This window comes from Gouania willdenowi, chromosome 13, assembly GCF_900634775.1.
Source record: "Gouania willdenowi chromosome 13, fGouWil2.1, whole genome shotgun sequence".
NCBI classification, from domain to species: domain Eukaryota; kingdom Metazoa; phylum Chordata; class Actinopteri; order Blenniiformes; family Gobiesocidae; genus Gouania; species Gouania willdenowi.
Genome location: NC_041056.1, coordinates 39,973,278 through 39,987,064, shown reverse-complemented (window position 1 = coordinate 39,987,064; position 13,787 = coordinate 39,973,278). Strand labels below are relative to the sequence as shown.

The following is a 13,787-nucleotide window of genomic DNA, read 5'->3' as shown; positions in this document are numbered from 1 at the left end:
TAATATGAAATCTTACAACAACAAAACAACTGCTTTTGTCTTAGCTATAGTTCATTTAGCCCCTATGAACTCTGTTCATAAAAAATATTGGTATATTGGTATAGGCCTATTGCTATAGTGATGCATTGATTAAGCGTCGCATTCCCTTAGCTTTATGAAGGAATAACTCTGCCATAACTAAAAATTAATTTATTAATACCCACAGATATACGCTATAAATAAATAAATAGTATTTATGACATATATTTAGGTATTTAAGCTCACTAGTGCTTTAAACTCCTTACTTATCATAAAGTTATCTTAAACCAAGTGGTGGGTAGGGTAATCAAAAAGTGTTATTCAAATAAATTATATATTTATTTATTTTATTCTCCTTGAGTCACAGCGTTGAGTTGGGGCAGGAAATGGAGGCTAGACCATCTACAAGCTGCCATCAAGGCCCAATTTATAGAGAAGTATCATTTACAGATGTTTCATAGATGGTTCCTTTATTAACCATGCTCTGTTATATTGCTTTTAATCAAGATATAGTCAACATTTCTTTAGTATTTTTTTTAGAAATGACTGTATTGTTTTAAAAAACTTAGTGGTGTTGTGTGTCCACCAGACCGTGAGTAACAAAAACACAAACTCCATACAAGGATTAAATGACTGAAACAAAAGAAACCACATTCATTTATTCACAAAGGTAAACATCTGTATCTGTATCTCTACCTTTCTATAGGTCCAAGATCTCACCTTCCAAACACTCATCAGCTCATCCCACCTCACTGCACCGGTACATTGAAATCAGCAACAATGTCTTAAATTTTTGTTAATTAAGATCTTTGTTCCTGTCCTTCATAAGAATATATAAACACAGTACACACACAGCTGAAGTCAGTGGACAGATAAAGAGAGTACATAACTGGTAACTAATGTGTGTTCTAGGACTTAAAATCCAACAGTGCAGACCATTGCCAGATCTCAAAATATAAATTAACAGATGTATTTAGCTTATGTTCTCTTCTAGTGTCAGTTCTTGCAAATGGTGTCCTGGCAAACATTTCAGAGGCTGAGACGGAAACAGCCAACCAGAAGTGGCTCAGGCTGAGGCAGGACGGAGGACGGCAGAGACCAGTTGGCACCAATCCTATTGGAGTTTTGGACTGAAACACAAACACACACCCACACACACAGTACATATAGGTAAAGAGTTATGCATCACAAGCAGGAGAGAGAGGCGGAGCTAAACATGTCCGTTAACTTGTTGGTTGTGAAATTTGGTTTCACGAACCGCAAAGAATACATTTGTAAAAACACAGCAAACAGGAAACACTCTGTGGTGTGTAGGTGACCAGTCATGTTATATCTTGGCAGAAATGCTTTTAAACACTTGCTGTACATTCAGCTGACATAAAAATCTTGTTTTCAAATATGTAGAATAATTGTAAATTTATCAGTAGCAGTAGTAGTTTTAATATTTTAGTTAATTTTTTGCAGGCACCTTTTTTGTCCATCAAATGTATTAAAAATAAACTAAAACTAAAGAGAGAATTTTATTTAATTGTTGAACCTTGTCATAATTTCATTTATTTATATATTTTTTTTAAATTTAAAAAAAAAATGTTTATGGTCTTGGTCTTGACTCCGTCTCGGTGCATTCTGGTCTCGGACAAGTCTTGGTCTCAGATAGTGTGGTCTTGAACACAACACTACCTGATGGTACACAAACTAATCATGCATCAAAGTCAGTGTTGTTACTAATCTTTGGTATACTGTAACTATGGTAACAGGTTAAAAAAATCCTAAGGCTCCAGTAATTTTTTAGACAGAAAACAGTCATTTTGTGTGTTTTTCTCCCCAAATCAGTGACACCACTTGTAAAATTGTAGAACTGTAAAATGTCACTGACATGAAGCTGTTTTTGTGCTGGGGCTCTTTTGGCTGAACATACATTTATGATCATGAACTGTGTCTCTCTTTATTTTGTCCACATACAATAAGATATTTAGTGGTAGTAAATTGTTTTATTGTTGTGATATTGCCGTATTCCTATCAGATTTAAGTAAATACTCGACTATGGATATGGAGATATTTATACTAATTGAATGATCTGAGCTAAATAAAGGTTAATATAAGCTGTAGAGAGGCCGCGCTAAGCAAACACTGATGTCTCCGCGACGTCTTCCCAATGAGCAAACGTTTTCCATAATACGTCTCGCCAATGCAACTTTATTCTGACGTCGGCAATGTGCTATCTGGGATATGGCAATAAAGTATAATATGTATTCTATATTAAACCCACAGTGTTTGTTTTAGCTGTGAGGAAGTTTGAGAGGGAGGAGCTCACGTTCTTACAGGGTAGGAGGAGCCAGGATTGTCAGGAGGTGGAGTTTCCACGTTGTGAAGTCACAACGCAAGAAAAATCAAACTCACATGTTTGGAGCTGACTTTTTACAAAATGTGGAATAACAAGGGAGGGAGAAACAGACTTTTTCATCTTTGTTCCTCTGAATGAGGCTAAAAGGATGTTTACCACTGTAGCAAAAGCATTATTAAGATGTTTTTTCATATTACTGCCTCTTTAAGTGTGATTATCACTAAATCTCATGGCTAAAGATTTAGATGTATTATGAACCATTTATTAATGAAAAATGACACAGCTTTCACATGCACTCACTAAATGGCTTTTGGGATGAATAAAAGTTTTTTTGTTTTTTTTTGTTATTTTGATACACATACATGAAAAGGAGCAATGGAAAAAAAAGTGTGAAATTTTCTTTGTATCATTTAATCATGTATTATTATTCAAAACATATTCACATAATTACTATGGCTTCTTCATTTATTGTTTATGGATTTATCTCCTGCCATCAAGGAAAGTTGCTGAAATTATTTTTAATGTTTTTTTATTGAACATTTACTTGGTACATTCCAAAAATCACAATCCACACTCAATAAGGTGACTATACATATGCATAGATACATTCGTAGATGGGGGCTATTGTACAAGGTAAAAATAATAAAATAATAATAATCAATCACTATACTGATGGATGGAATGAAGCAGTGCTGGAATCACGTCTCATCCTGACTGGTGTTTATAGTAATATAGGACCAAAATGTGCTGTCCTTATTTTTCAATCTATTTAGCATGCATTCATATGAGGCCATTTTTGTTATCGTATTTGCCAATTCCTTAATATGTGGGGCAATTGGAGTTTTCCAATGTTTAAGTATAACCCTGGCTGCCACTGATACCCTGACCATAATAACTGAAAATTTGAATATATTAGTTATCCTTCCTTTATCGCCCAGTAAACACAGTCCAGGACTTTCTCAACAATTTACTAAGGACATGGATGACCTCCACCCATAAACAATGCATAAGAGGACCAGTATCATTTCCATTGTGACATTTCCAACACAATGCATTGTTTATAAGACCTGCCCTACGTAATCTCTGGAGTCCAATGATACCTTTGCAATATCTTACATTGTGTGAGTTTACTTTTACATTTTTCCATTGACTGATAGAATCCTTAGCCATTCATTATCCAGAAATGTAACCCCAAAGGTGCTGCGATTCTCAGAAGCACAAAGATTAAATGTCCACCGGGGGGCAGTTGCTCATGTCTGCTCTACATGTTTTGGTCATTTTAAAAGTTTTAAAGCAGCCGCTGAGAAAGTGAGAAAGTTTCCCTCGTGACTATAAGAAGAACCCCGTCCGTGTGGGGCCAGCCCCCTGCACGCGCCACCTCCGCGGGTCCAATCACAACGCTCACAGCACCGCGGACTGCGCGGCATTATGGGAGCGCGTGCGTGCTGCATAAAGTCCCTCACTCACTGTCTCACTGTGGGCTTAAAGCACCGGGAACCGAACCTCTTTAGGGAGGACTTTCCCTGGATTTAACGCGTCTTTCCCCGGTCACTGGTCCAGCAGCAGCCGGTAAGTTTTCCTCCTGTTTGTAGTGAATAGGTGACGGTAACACACACACACACACACACACACACGTGATTGTGTCTGAACACATTATCAATATTGATGTCAGCATTTAGAATAATGACCAACCTGAGCATTAACACAGGAAACGACAAAAGGTTTTGTGTGTATATATATATATATATATACAGTATTTTGTCCTTTGTGTATTTTTCCTCGTTATCTTTGTGCACACTTGTTGTTATTTTGTGTGTTTTTGGAATAATTTTTTATACAGCTTGTTGTTTTTTTTTGTGTATTTTTGTCGTTTCTTGTGTATCATTCTGTAATTATACTGTTTTTTTTTTTTTATTTTTGGTGTATTTTTTGTGTTTTTATGTTATTCTGAGTATATTGTATTTTTGTCATTTGTGTGTATGTTTGTTGTGGTTTTGTAGATATTGTTTTTTTTTTGTGTGTATTTTTCTGTCCTTTTTATGTCATTTTGTTGTTCTGCATGGTTTTGTTGTCATTTCTGTTTTCCTTATTGTGTATTCTTGCTGCTTTTATGCATTTTTGTTGTTCTTTGTATATTTTCCAGTCATTTTTGTGTGTATTTGTTGTCATTGTGTGTGTATTTGGAGTATTTATTTTTTTTTTGTATTTTTGCTGTTTTTGATATCTTTGTTTTATTTTTCTAATTTATTATCTCTGTGTATACTAACTGTCATTTTTCTGTACTTTTGTTGGTTTTGGTGTCTTTTTGTTTGTGTTTTTTATGTTCTGGGTATCTGTGTTATGCGTAGCTTTGTTGTTTTAAATAGTTTGTGTATATTTGTTGTTTCTTGTGTATTTTTCTGTCCTTTTTGTGTCATTTCGTAGTTTTGCATGGTTTTGGAGTCATGCTGCTTTTATGTATTTTTGTCATTCTTTGTATATTTTCAAGTTATTTTTGTGTGTTTGTGGAGTCTTTTTTTTTTAAGCAACCATCAGTAGAAGTCGGACGACTTCTTACATTTGCCTTTAGTGAAATTGAAAGTGTGCATAGGCAAAATAGTTGTGTGTGCATTGTTCACTGGAGTTTGACTGTAAACAGGTCTGGGACAAATACATTTTTGTTCTGGTTTTTAATTCATTAACGTTGTGACCAGTCAGTTCTCTTATAAAACGACCTGCCCAAGAATAGGAGGATCATTCTGTGATTTTTTTTAACCGATTTCCTTTGGTCATTTTGCTACTTCCTTTGTCCTATTTTTGTAGCATCCTTTTGCTAATAAATATCCCTTTTTTCAGATATTTTGTACATTTTGCAAGTTTTTTTTGACACTTTAATCCAGTTTTTGTCCTTTCTTTAAGTTCTTTAAGCTAACTTTTGCCATTACATTCCACCTGTTTCCTCTTTATTTGTCCATTTCTTGGCCACTCTTGACTTCTTTTGGCCCATTTTAGTCACTTTTTTATTCTTTTCTTGCCATGTTTTTGCCACTTTTGGACCATTTTTGGCCACCTTTTACCATGTCTGCCTCCACTATCTCACCGGGACGATGCCCAGTATGGCAGAGGGCCAGTCCACACCTGGCTGACAGGAGAGAGAATATTTAGGCATCGACGTAATCCTTTCATTTAGCCGATGACATCCTATAGGAAAAGTATAGACTGACCTACATTAGTCAGCTGATAAATCCTGTGTGCGTTGGGCGCTTTGTGCCCCATAAATTCCCATACATTCATTCATTCATTCATGTATTCTGTGGTGACTTGTGTAAGCTGAATTTGATAACGTATCGTAACGTAACACATTCTAATTGCTCATTTCTTGCCACACATAAAGAATGCGTATTTAACCAGCACAGGGTGCAGACCCCTGCTCTGGGAGAACCGCAGCTGAACATCTGGCCTGGTATCATAGTCCATCACTTCTAGTCCCTCCATGCTGATTCTGATGAGCGTGTACGCTCTATCGCTGAGCTCAGCACCTTCTTCCTTTACTACTGCCCTCAATGTGAGCGTGCACTGAACGGCTCCTTATGGCTGCATTTTCTGTATGGATTGTTTTCTACATGGGCCGTCAGCAGCCAATCAGTAAACCCAGTCAATTCAAAATGTTTAAAATAGGAATCAAGAGTGCAGAAGGGGGCTTATATTAAATTAAAATGTAATAATATGATTATTATTATTGTTGTATTTTTTGATGATTTATATAACACTGTTACAGAATAGGTGTTCTTACACAACACAATACAAAAGTCTTCTAAGTCTCATTAAATACTGTCCAAAAGCAACACATTGTAAAACTATGCATAATTTTTTTTTAAAGTCATGTACATGGTGAGTTTAAAGCCAAATTATTGCAATGTAGCATATTTGATTATTAGTTCTATTAGATAGTTATTAAAGTATTGTAGTTTGGTTTAAAAAGTGAGTGAAAATGACAGTATGGAACAAATAGTCAAATCAAAGTTTAACTTAGAACACAATCTAATCTCCTCATCGCTACGATTGGGTTGGCGACTCACACCAGTCACACCAGTCACACCAGTCCCACCAGTCACACCAGTCCCACAGGTGTTGTACTTCCCAACACAAACTGACTTTTGTAGGCATTAGGTTATTCAATGAGTTGGGTGGCTGCTCCTTAACCCTCTGGAGCCTAAGGCGGTTTTGCTGTTTTTTCCACTACGTTTGATTTTACCTTTTTATTTCATATAAGGAAATCCATAAACCTTGTCTTGTTTGGTATCATTTTTTTCAGACGAACCTCACAAATGTGACTCTGAAGTATTTTCTTTAATATGACATACTGTATTAACGCAGTGGAGCTAAAACCACTGTAAAAACTCAAATTTGAGTGGGATAAAGTTAGATTTTTTTACTATAAAAGTCACAAACATTTTTAACAAATCATTTTTATTGCTTGTATTGCAAATCTAAACTGTATATTTCAAAAACTTATATACATATGAATCAAACAACACAGTTATACATTTACAGTGAAATGGAAGCAATGTCTCAGGCGATTTTGTACAACTATTTGCAAAAAAAAATGAATCACAAATACAGGGAATGACAAATTATCCGTGCCTCATTGTGTTGATATAAAACCATAAATGAATATACGAGACACCACACTACACTCTAATCTCATTCACTACACCAGTGATGTTGATAGGTTTTAAATGTAGTGAGTCCCCGGAACCCACAGGTGGTGATTTGAGTGGGTCCATGGGAAATTCAATGGGTCTCTAATAAAATTTTTTTATTTCTTTCTATTTCTTATATTTTTCTATTTATTAAATTGTAGTGTTAAACTCTTTTAATGGTTGTCTGATATGGCTATAACTAGCAGATATATTCATGTATGTTCAAAATGTATCGCTCCCCTCCATCCACCTTTTTTAATAGCACTTCATACATTCACTAAACACACACATTCACTCAGGGGATAGCACCATAACAGGGTGGTGGGTAGCTTCACACATTTGGGCCTGTTGGGTGGGGGACCGGCCCCTCTGTTGATGGCTGGGCCACTGTGTAGAGATCGGGAGGGTGCGGTCAGGGGTGGCGGGGCGGTGGGTTTCTGGGGGGCGTGGAGGGATATTGCTGGGGGCTCTCTTTGCGGGGTCTCTCTGGGCGGTGCTGGCCTGGTGGGGCGTGGGGGTGCACCTTCCCTACGGTTGGGGCTTGGCGCTTGTCTTGTCTCCTGGTTGCCTTGGGGGCGCACCTCGCGGCGTGTGGGTCCGGGGCGGCCTGCGATCTGCGGACTGGGTGGGTGGGTTCTGCGCCTTTGGCTGGGGGATGCTGCTCCGCATCGGTTGTGTGCCATTGGGGTGCCTCTGTCCCACAGTGGCGGCCGCCGGTCGCTCTTGCGCCGGGGGGGGCATTGCCCCATGACTTGCGCTGTCCGGTGGGGGGCGGGGCCTTGGCTGCTGTTCTTGCGCCGTCTGGGGCTGTGCCGTCCTGCTGGGTTGTGGCCGGTTCGTGGGCTGGGGTGGGTGGTCGCCCCCCACGGGGGTTTGGCCCGGGTGCTTGCCCTTGGGGGTTCCCTGTCCTGCGGTGGTGCCCTTGGGGTCCGGTGGGCCTGGCCGTCTGGTCTTCTGGGGCGGGTGGTGCGGGCCGTGCCCTACCATGCCTGCGGATGTGGCTGGGCCATTTGGTGGGTGGGCTGTCTAGGACTCATTGCGCGGGCGGCATCAAGGAAAGGAGATCTGGCGCAAACCTGGGGTGCTCCCCTTGGTGCCCTCGGCGACTATGGGCCTGGTCGTCGTCCCTGGGGGCGCTGCTCTCGGTGCTGCTTCCGTTCCGCATCCTTCTGGTTTGGGGTCCAGTCCCTGCTGGCTCTGGGCCCGCCGGCTGCCCATTCGGCGCGGCTCTGGCCATCTGCTGGGCGTGGGCCTTGGCTCCTCTGCTAGGGTCTCGGGCGGGGGGCTGTCTGGGCCCTCCCCTCGGGGGGTCGGTTGCTTGGGTGTGGGTGGGTGGGTGGGGGGTGGGGGCGGGCAGCTGGCCCCCTTGGCCCCTGCTCTTTCTGCTGGCCTGGCTGCATCTTATATGTCATATAAAGATGTATGAGAACAGCATTAATGTCACCCAATTTCCTCTCAGGGATCAATGATTTACTGAATCTGATCAGGTTTAATGATTAGGTTTTGATCAACTTAGTTTAAATGAACCTAATTTAAATGATCCTATCTTCTGTAGCTCTGATGAGATGTTGTTCGAATGTAACATTCTAATAACGTTGTTCCAACAGACTTTTATTTTGTAAACTGGAAGTTCCCATTGAAACGTTTGTACTTGAGGTAGCTAGCTGACTCTGAATGTGTAGCTATAGACACGGACAAAAGGCTGAAATAAAAAGAACTAAAACACGGACTGAGTTATTCTTAGTTAACCAGACACAACAGTTCAAACACTGAGCAGGTGAAGATGATTAAAGTTGATCACGTTTTCACAGAGCATTGCTGCGCTACACGAAAAACGGACCGAGCTTTCAGGGGGGAGGGCGGTTCACTTCATAATGGCTAGTTGGCTAAACTAGCATGTACTCATTGGGATCATGTCTGCGCTAAGTTAATGCGTAAAGGGGTTCGCTGACGGCTACGTTTCTTTTGCTAGTTACTGTGATTTTAAACATAAGTTGTTGTTCACAATGTATCGTTTTTCATGGGAAAAATGAGGTGCGTCCCTGGGACGCATGGATAGTGGATTTACTGCGTCCTTTTAGATTGTTATGCGTCAGGGACGCAGGACGCGTACCTAGCAACATCACTGTCACCAGACTGGCTTAAGTGATTAATCCCCACCACACAATGAGGACAATACATTGTATTTCTTAAATACAGTTTGCACAACTTGGCCTTTTCTTATTCTTCAGAGGCTTTTTCACTCTTTATGTTGAGTTAATAATTGAAGTTTTTTTTAATTTTAATTTAGTAGAGTTCTGCTTCTTTGTTTTGAATCATAGTTTGTGTATTGTAAGAATTAAAACAGTATATATCCTCCTGCATTCATCAATGTTCTCATTTCATATAGCAACAGATATATTGGCTGATATCAGTTTTGTAAAAACCCTAATATTGGTATCGACATCGGCCCAAGTTCCCATATCAGTCGTGCTCTATAAATAAGCAATTTATATTTTGAAGCACATTTATACGTTATTGATTGATGTTATAACAATAGAAATTAAATTCAGTCTAAAAATCTTTATTTTATTTCAGGCAGCTTTGTCATAAATATGTAATCTTTTTGTTTAAGTCTTTACAAATCAGGTGAGTATTTCATGAATTGAACTTTTAAGTAGTTTGTTACTGGTGTGGTAATAACACGTTTCACAATGAGCACACCAAAGCCAATAAACCACAATCTGATTTGTGTAATCCACCCAAATGTACTTTCACCTACACAGTGGGCCTGGATATGTTGAGTTTTCTATTTTAGGTGATATAGAAAGTTACAATATCGCCTATATTTCTATATTTTTATTTTATAGCTTATTTCGTATCAAATACTTATTTTAGGAGTCACTGTTTTTGCTACTTCTCATGGACGACACAGTTAGATGGATTTCTGAGTTTGTCCTGACCTAGACCTTTCCCTAGACAAGCGACACTACAGAACTCACTCACACGTGCTGTCCCTAAGAGGAGAATAAGCCAAAAGTGTCCCATTGAGTATTTTTTTGTCCTATGTATTTTTCTTGTTTTTTGTGTATTTTATGGTAATTTTGGATGTTTTTCTGAGTTGTTTTGTGTCATTTTTGTTACGTATGTTTTTTTTTTTTTTTTAGTTTTTCTTTTCTTATTGTGTATTTTTTCTCCTTTTGTGTCTTTTTCATTATTTGTGTTCTTTCATGTATTTCTGTTGTCCCATTAGGGATGTAACGATTCACTCAACTCCCGATACGATTCGATTCACGATACTGGGTTCACGATACGATTCTCTCACGATTTATTTTACAAAATGGGACTGTAGACAAATTTTTTTTTTTTGGGAAAAAAACTAGAAAATACTGTAGTATTTTCCTTTTATTTTTCATTGTCAAAAGAATTCCTTGATAAACAATTCAAGACAATGCAATTTAACTAAAAATAAATCTTGAATGAAATAAATAAAGGAATAATACAAATGAAAATGAAGCCTATTAATTTAAATTCTGGTTCTATAATAAACAATGCAAAACTGCATAATAGTTCTTTTTCTTTTAAAAGTGCAACTGAAAATGTATTTTGTGCCTTAACAATTGGACTTAAAAAAAAAAAACCGTGATTACACTGATTTACATCATATTTGTTTGGACCAGCAGAGGGCGCTGTTAACACAGTGGTCGGTTGGCATGCAGATGTCTTGCAGTGAAGAAGAAAAGCTATGCTAGCAGACAGAGCTAATAGAAAAACGTGACTTTTACAGAGATTCAAGTAATATTACAGATATTATTTAGGTGCTAAAGGGGTAATGAATCATTTATTAACATATTTAAGAGTAGAAGGCAGCCAGAAAGAAAGTATTAGCAGAGTCCGCCCGCCGCCTACACTTGTGGATAGCGCCCTCTGCTGGTTAAAAAAAGTACTGCGATTCAATTTTCAGAAAATCGATATCAACCGTGATACCTATGAATCGATTTTTAACTGCCTTACGATTAATCGTTACATCTCTATGTCCCATTGTGTATTTTTCACTCTTTTTGTGTCCTTTTCTGTATTTTTGTTGTTCTTTTGTGTATTTCTCTGTTTGTGTGTACATTTTTTTGTGTATTTTTGTTGTCACAATGTGCATTTTTTCTCCTTTTGTGTATTTTGTTTTCCGATTAAGTGTATGTTCTTCTTTTTTGTATTTTTTTGTTAATTTGTGTTTTTGTGGTCATTTCCTGTATTTTTTTCTGTTGTTTTGTGCATTTACTTTTGGGGCCGTGTGTTGTCAACCCCCCCAGATCAGATAGCCCATGAATTACTGTCAACTGGAAAATGCAATGAATTTGCTGTTAATTTCAATTTAAAAATACAATCAATAAGGTCAAACATCAGAACAAACCAGCTTCAACCACTGAGGGATGAGTCAACTACAATGTTAGAGTTTATTACAGTGAACCCAAAAACAATAGAGGAGACTATTCAGCAGCTGAATCCATCAACGTGCTGCCTTGACACAATATCCTCAAACTTCTTTAAAACTGTTGTAAAGTCAATTGTCACTGATTTGTGTCAGATAATTAACTGCTCATTCCAATCAGGCACCGTACCAAAATCCCTGAAAGTAGCTGCTGTGAAACCGCTGTTAAAAAAGAGAACACTGGATGCCTCTATACTGGCTAACTATAGACCAATCAGAACCTTCCATTCATGGCCAAGATCATTGAGAAGGTGGTCTTCAACCAACTGAGTCAATTCTTAACATTCAACAAAATATTTGATACATTTCAGTCAGGTTTTGGTTCTCATCACAGCACAGAAACTGATCTGATCAAAGTGATCAATGACATAAGGTTGAACACTGATTCAGGAAAAGTATCTGTTCTCATTCTATTGGATCTAAGTGCTGCATTTCATACTGTAGATCATACAATTTTGTTACATAGATTGTAAACATGGGTTGGACTAAATGTTAAATTAATGGTTTAAGTCATACTTGGAGGAGCAAAGTTATTTTGTAAGCATTGGAAACTTTGAATCTGACAGATTACCATTGTCCTGTGGGGTTCCTCAGGGATCTGTTCTTGGACCTCTTCTGTTTAACCTTTATATGCTTCCTTTAGGACAAATTTTACAGAACTGTAAGGTTGATTACCAGAGCTACGCAGATGACTCACAACTATATCTATCACTGAACCCAGATGACTATGGTCCCATTGAGGTGTTGTGTGACTGTTTAGAAAAAGTAAACTGCTGGATGAGTGAAAACTTCCTTCATCTAAACCATGACAAGACGGAGGTGATTGTCTTTGGTAACAAGGAAAAGAGGACTGCTGTCAGCAATTATCTTGAGTCTCGATCTTTAGAAGATAAAGACCAAGTCAAAAACCTTGGTGTTCTGATTGACTCAGAACTTACATTCAGCATCAGATCAAATCTATCACAAAAACATCTTCTACCACCTAAAGAACATCTCCAGAGTGAAAGGTTTAATGACTCAGAAAGATCAGGAGAAACTGGTCTATGCTTTTATCTCCAGCAGACTGGACTATTGTAATGGTCTTCATCAAACATCTACAGCTGGTTCAGAACGCTGCAGCTCAGGTCTGAACCAGAACAAAGAGGTCAGAGCACATTACTCCAGTTTTAAAGTCTTTACACTGGCTCCCAGTCAGCCTCAGAATAGACTTTAAAGTTCTGCTGCTGGTTATAAATGTGTGAATGGGTTTGGTCCAGAATACATCAGTGACATGTTAGTCAGGTATGAACCCAGCAGGTCTCTCAGATCTATGGACACAGATCAGATAGTGGAGCCCAGAGCTCACAGTAAACATGGTGATGCTGTGTTTAGTTGTTATGCTGCAAAGAAGTGGAACAAACTGCAGCAGAGCTGAAGTCAGCATCACATGTGAACATTTTTAAATCAAAGTTAAAGGCACTTTTTTTCTCTACTGCGTATGATTGAGAGAGAGATTTTTTGGTCATGTTGTTGATGTCATGTTGATGATTTTAATTGATTTTTACTGATGATGTTAAATGTTCTTATTGATTTTAAACTATTGAATGTTTTATCATGGAAAGCACATTGAGTTGCCTTGTGTATGAAATGCGCTATACAAATTCATTTGCCTTGCCTTATGATACACGCACAAGTTTTTTTTTTTTTTATACCAAACTTTAAGCACTGTGATGTTATTTTATCCTGTGTGGTATTTTTCATCAGGATATTTAATCCAGAATTGTCTTTCTGGTAAGACTGTAGTTGAAATAAAATGATCGAGATTTATCGTATATCACCATTCTGAGAAAAAATATCGAGACATGAATTTTGGTGCCAGCCCTACTATACAATCACATAGCCACACTCAGTAATAATGCATGGTTTCATGGTTTCAGCAGACGCACACACATGCCAACCCCTGGTGTTATGGTGTGACTGCTCAGCTGAGTGAGTGTAAGCACAGTGACGTCAGCACACAAAAGACCCCATTCACACCGTCTCAGGAGGAAGAACGCTCCAGCTCACCCCACCAACATGGAACCATATTACCCAATTAATCCAGTGAATAAAAGCTGCCTGCAAAGCTGCTTTAAATCCACTCAGCAAGGATTTGATTGCACATTGCCACTGCTCTTGTTATTTGGTTGTTGAAATATTGTGTTGCTGTGATGCAATACATAATGAGTTTTCGTTCATTTGGACTTTGGTGGTAAGCGGCTAAAAAACAACTTTCATATGCAAATAGTTGAACTAAAAG

General features: G+C 38.4%; 1 protein-coding gene across 1 annotated transcript in view; it reads left to right on the top strand.

Annotated features, from left to right (window-relative positions):
- The first annotated feature begins 3,678 nt into the window (after window positions 1–3,678).
- Window positions 3,679–13,787, top strand: part of LOC114474021 (long-chain-fatty-acid--CoA ligase 3-like) — a 78,420-nt gene continuing 68,311 nt past the window's right edge. The window contains exon 1 of the mRNA XM_028463868.1: window positions 3,679–3,931. The gene's annotated coding sequence lies outside the window, so the exon portion shown is untranslated. The remainder of the gene's footprint in view (window positions 3,932–13,787) is intronic.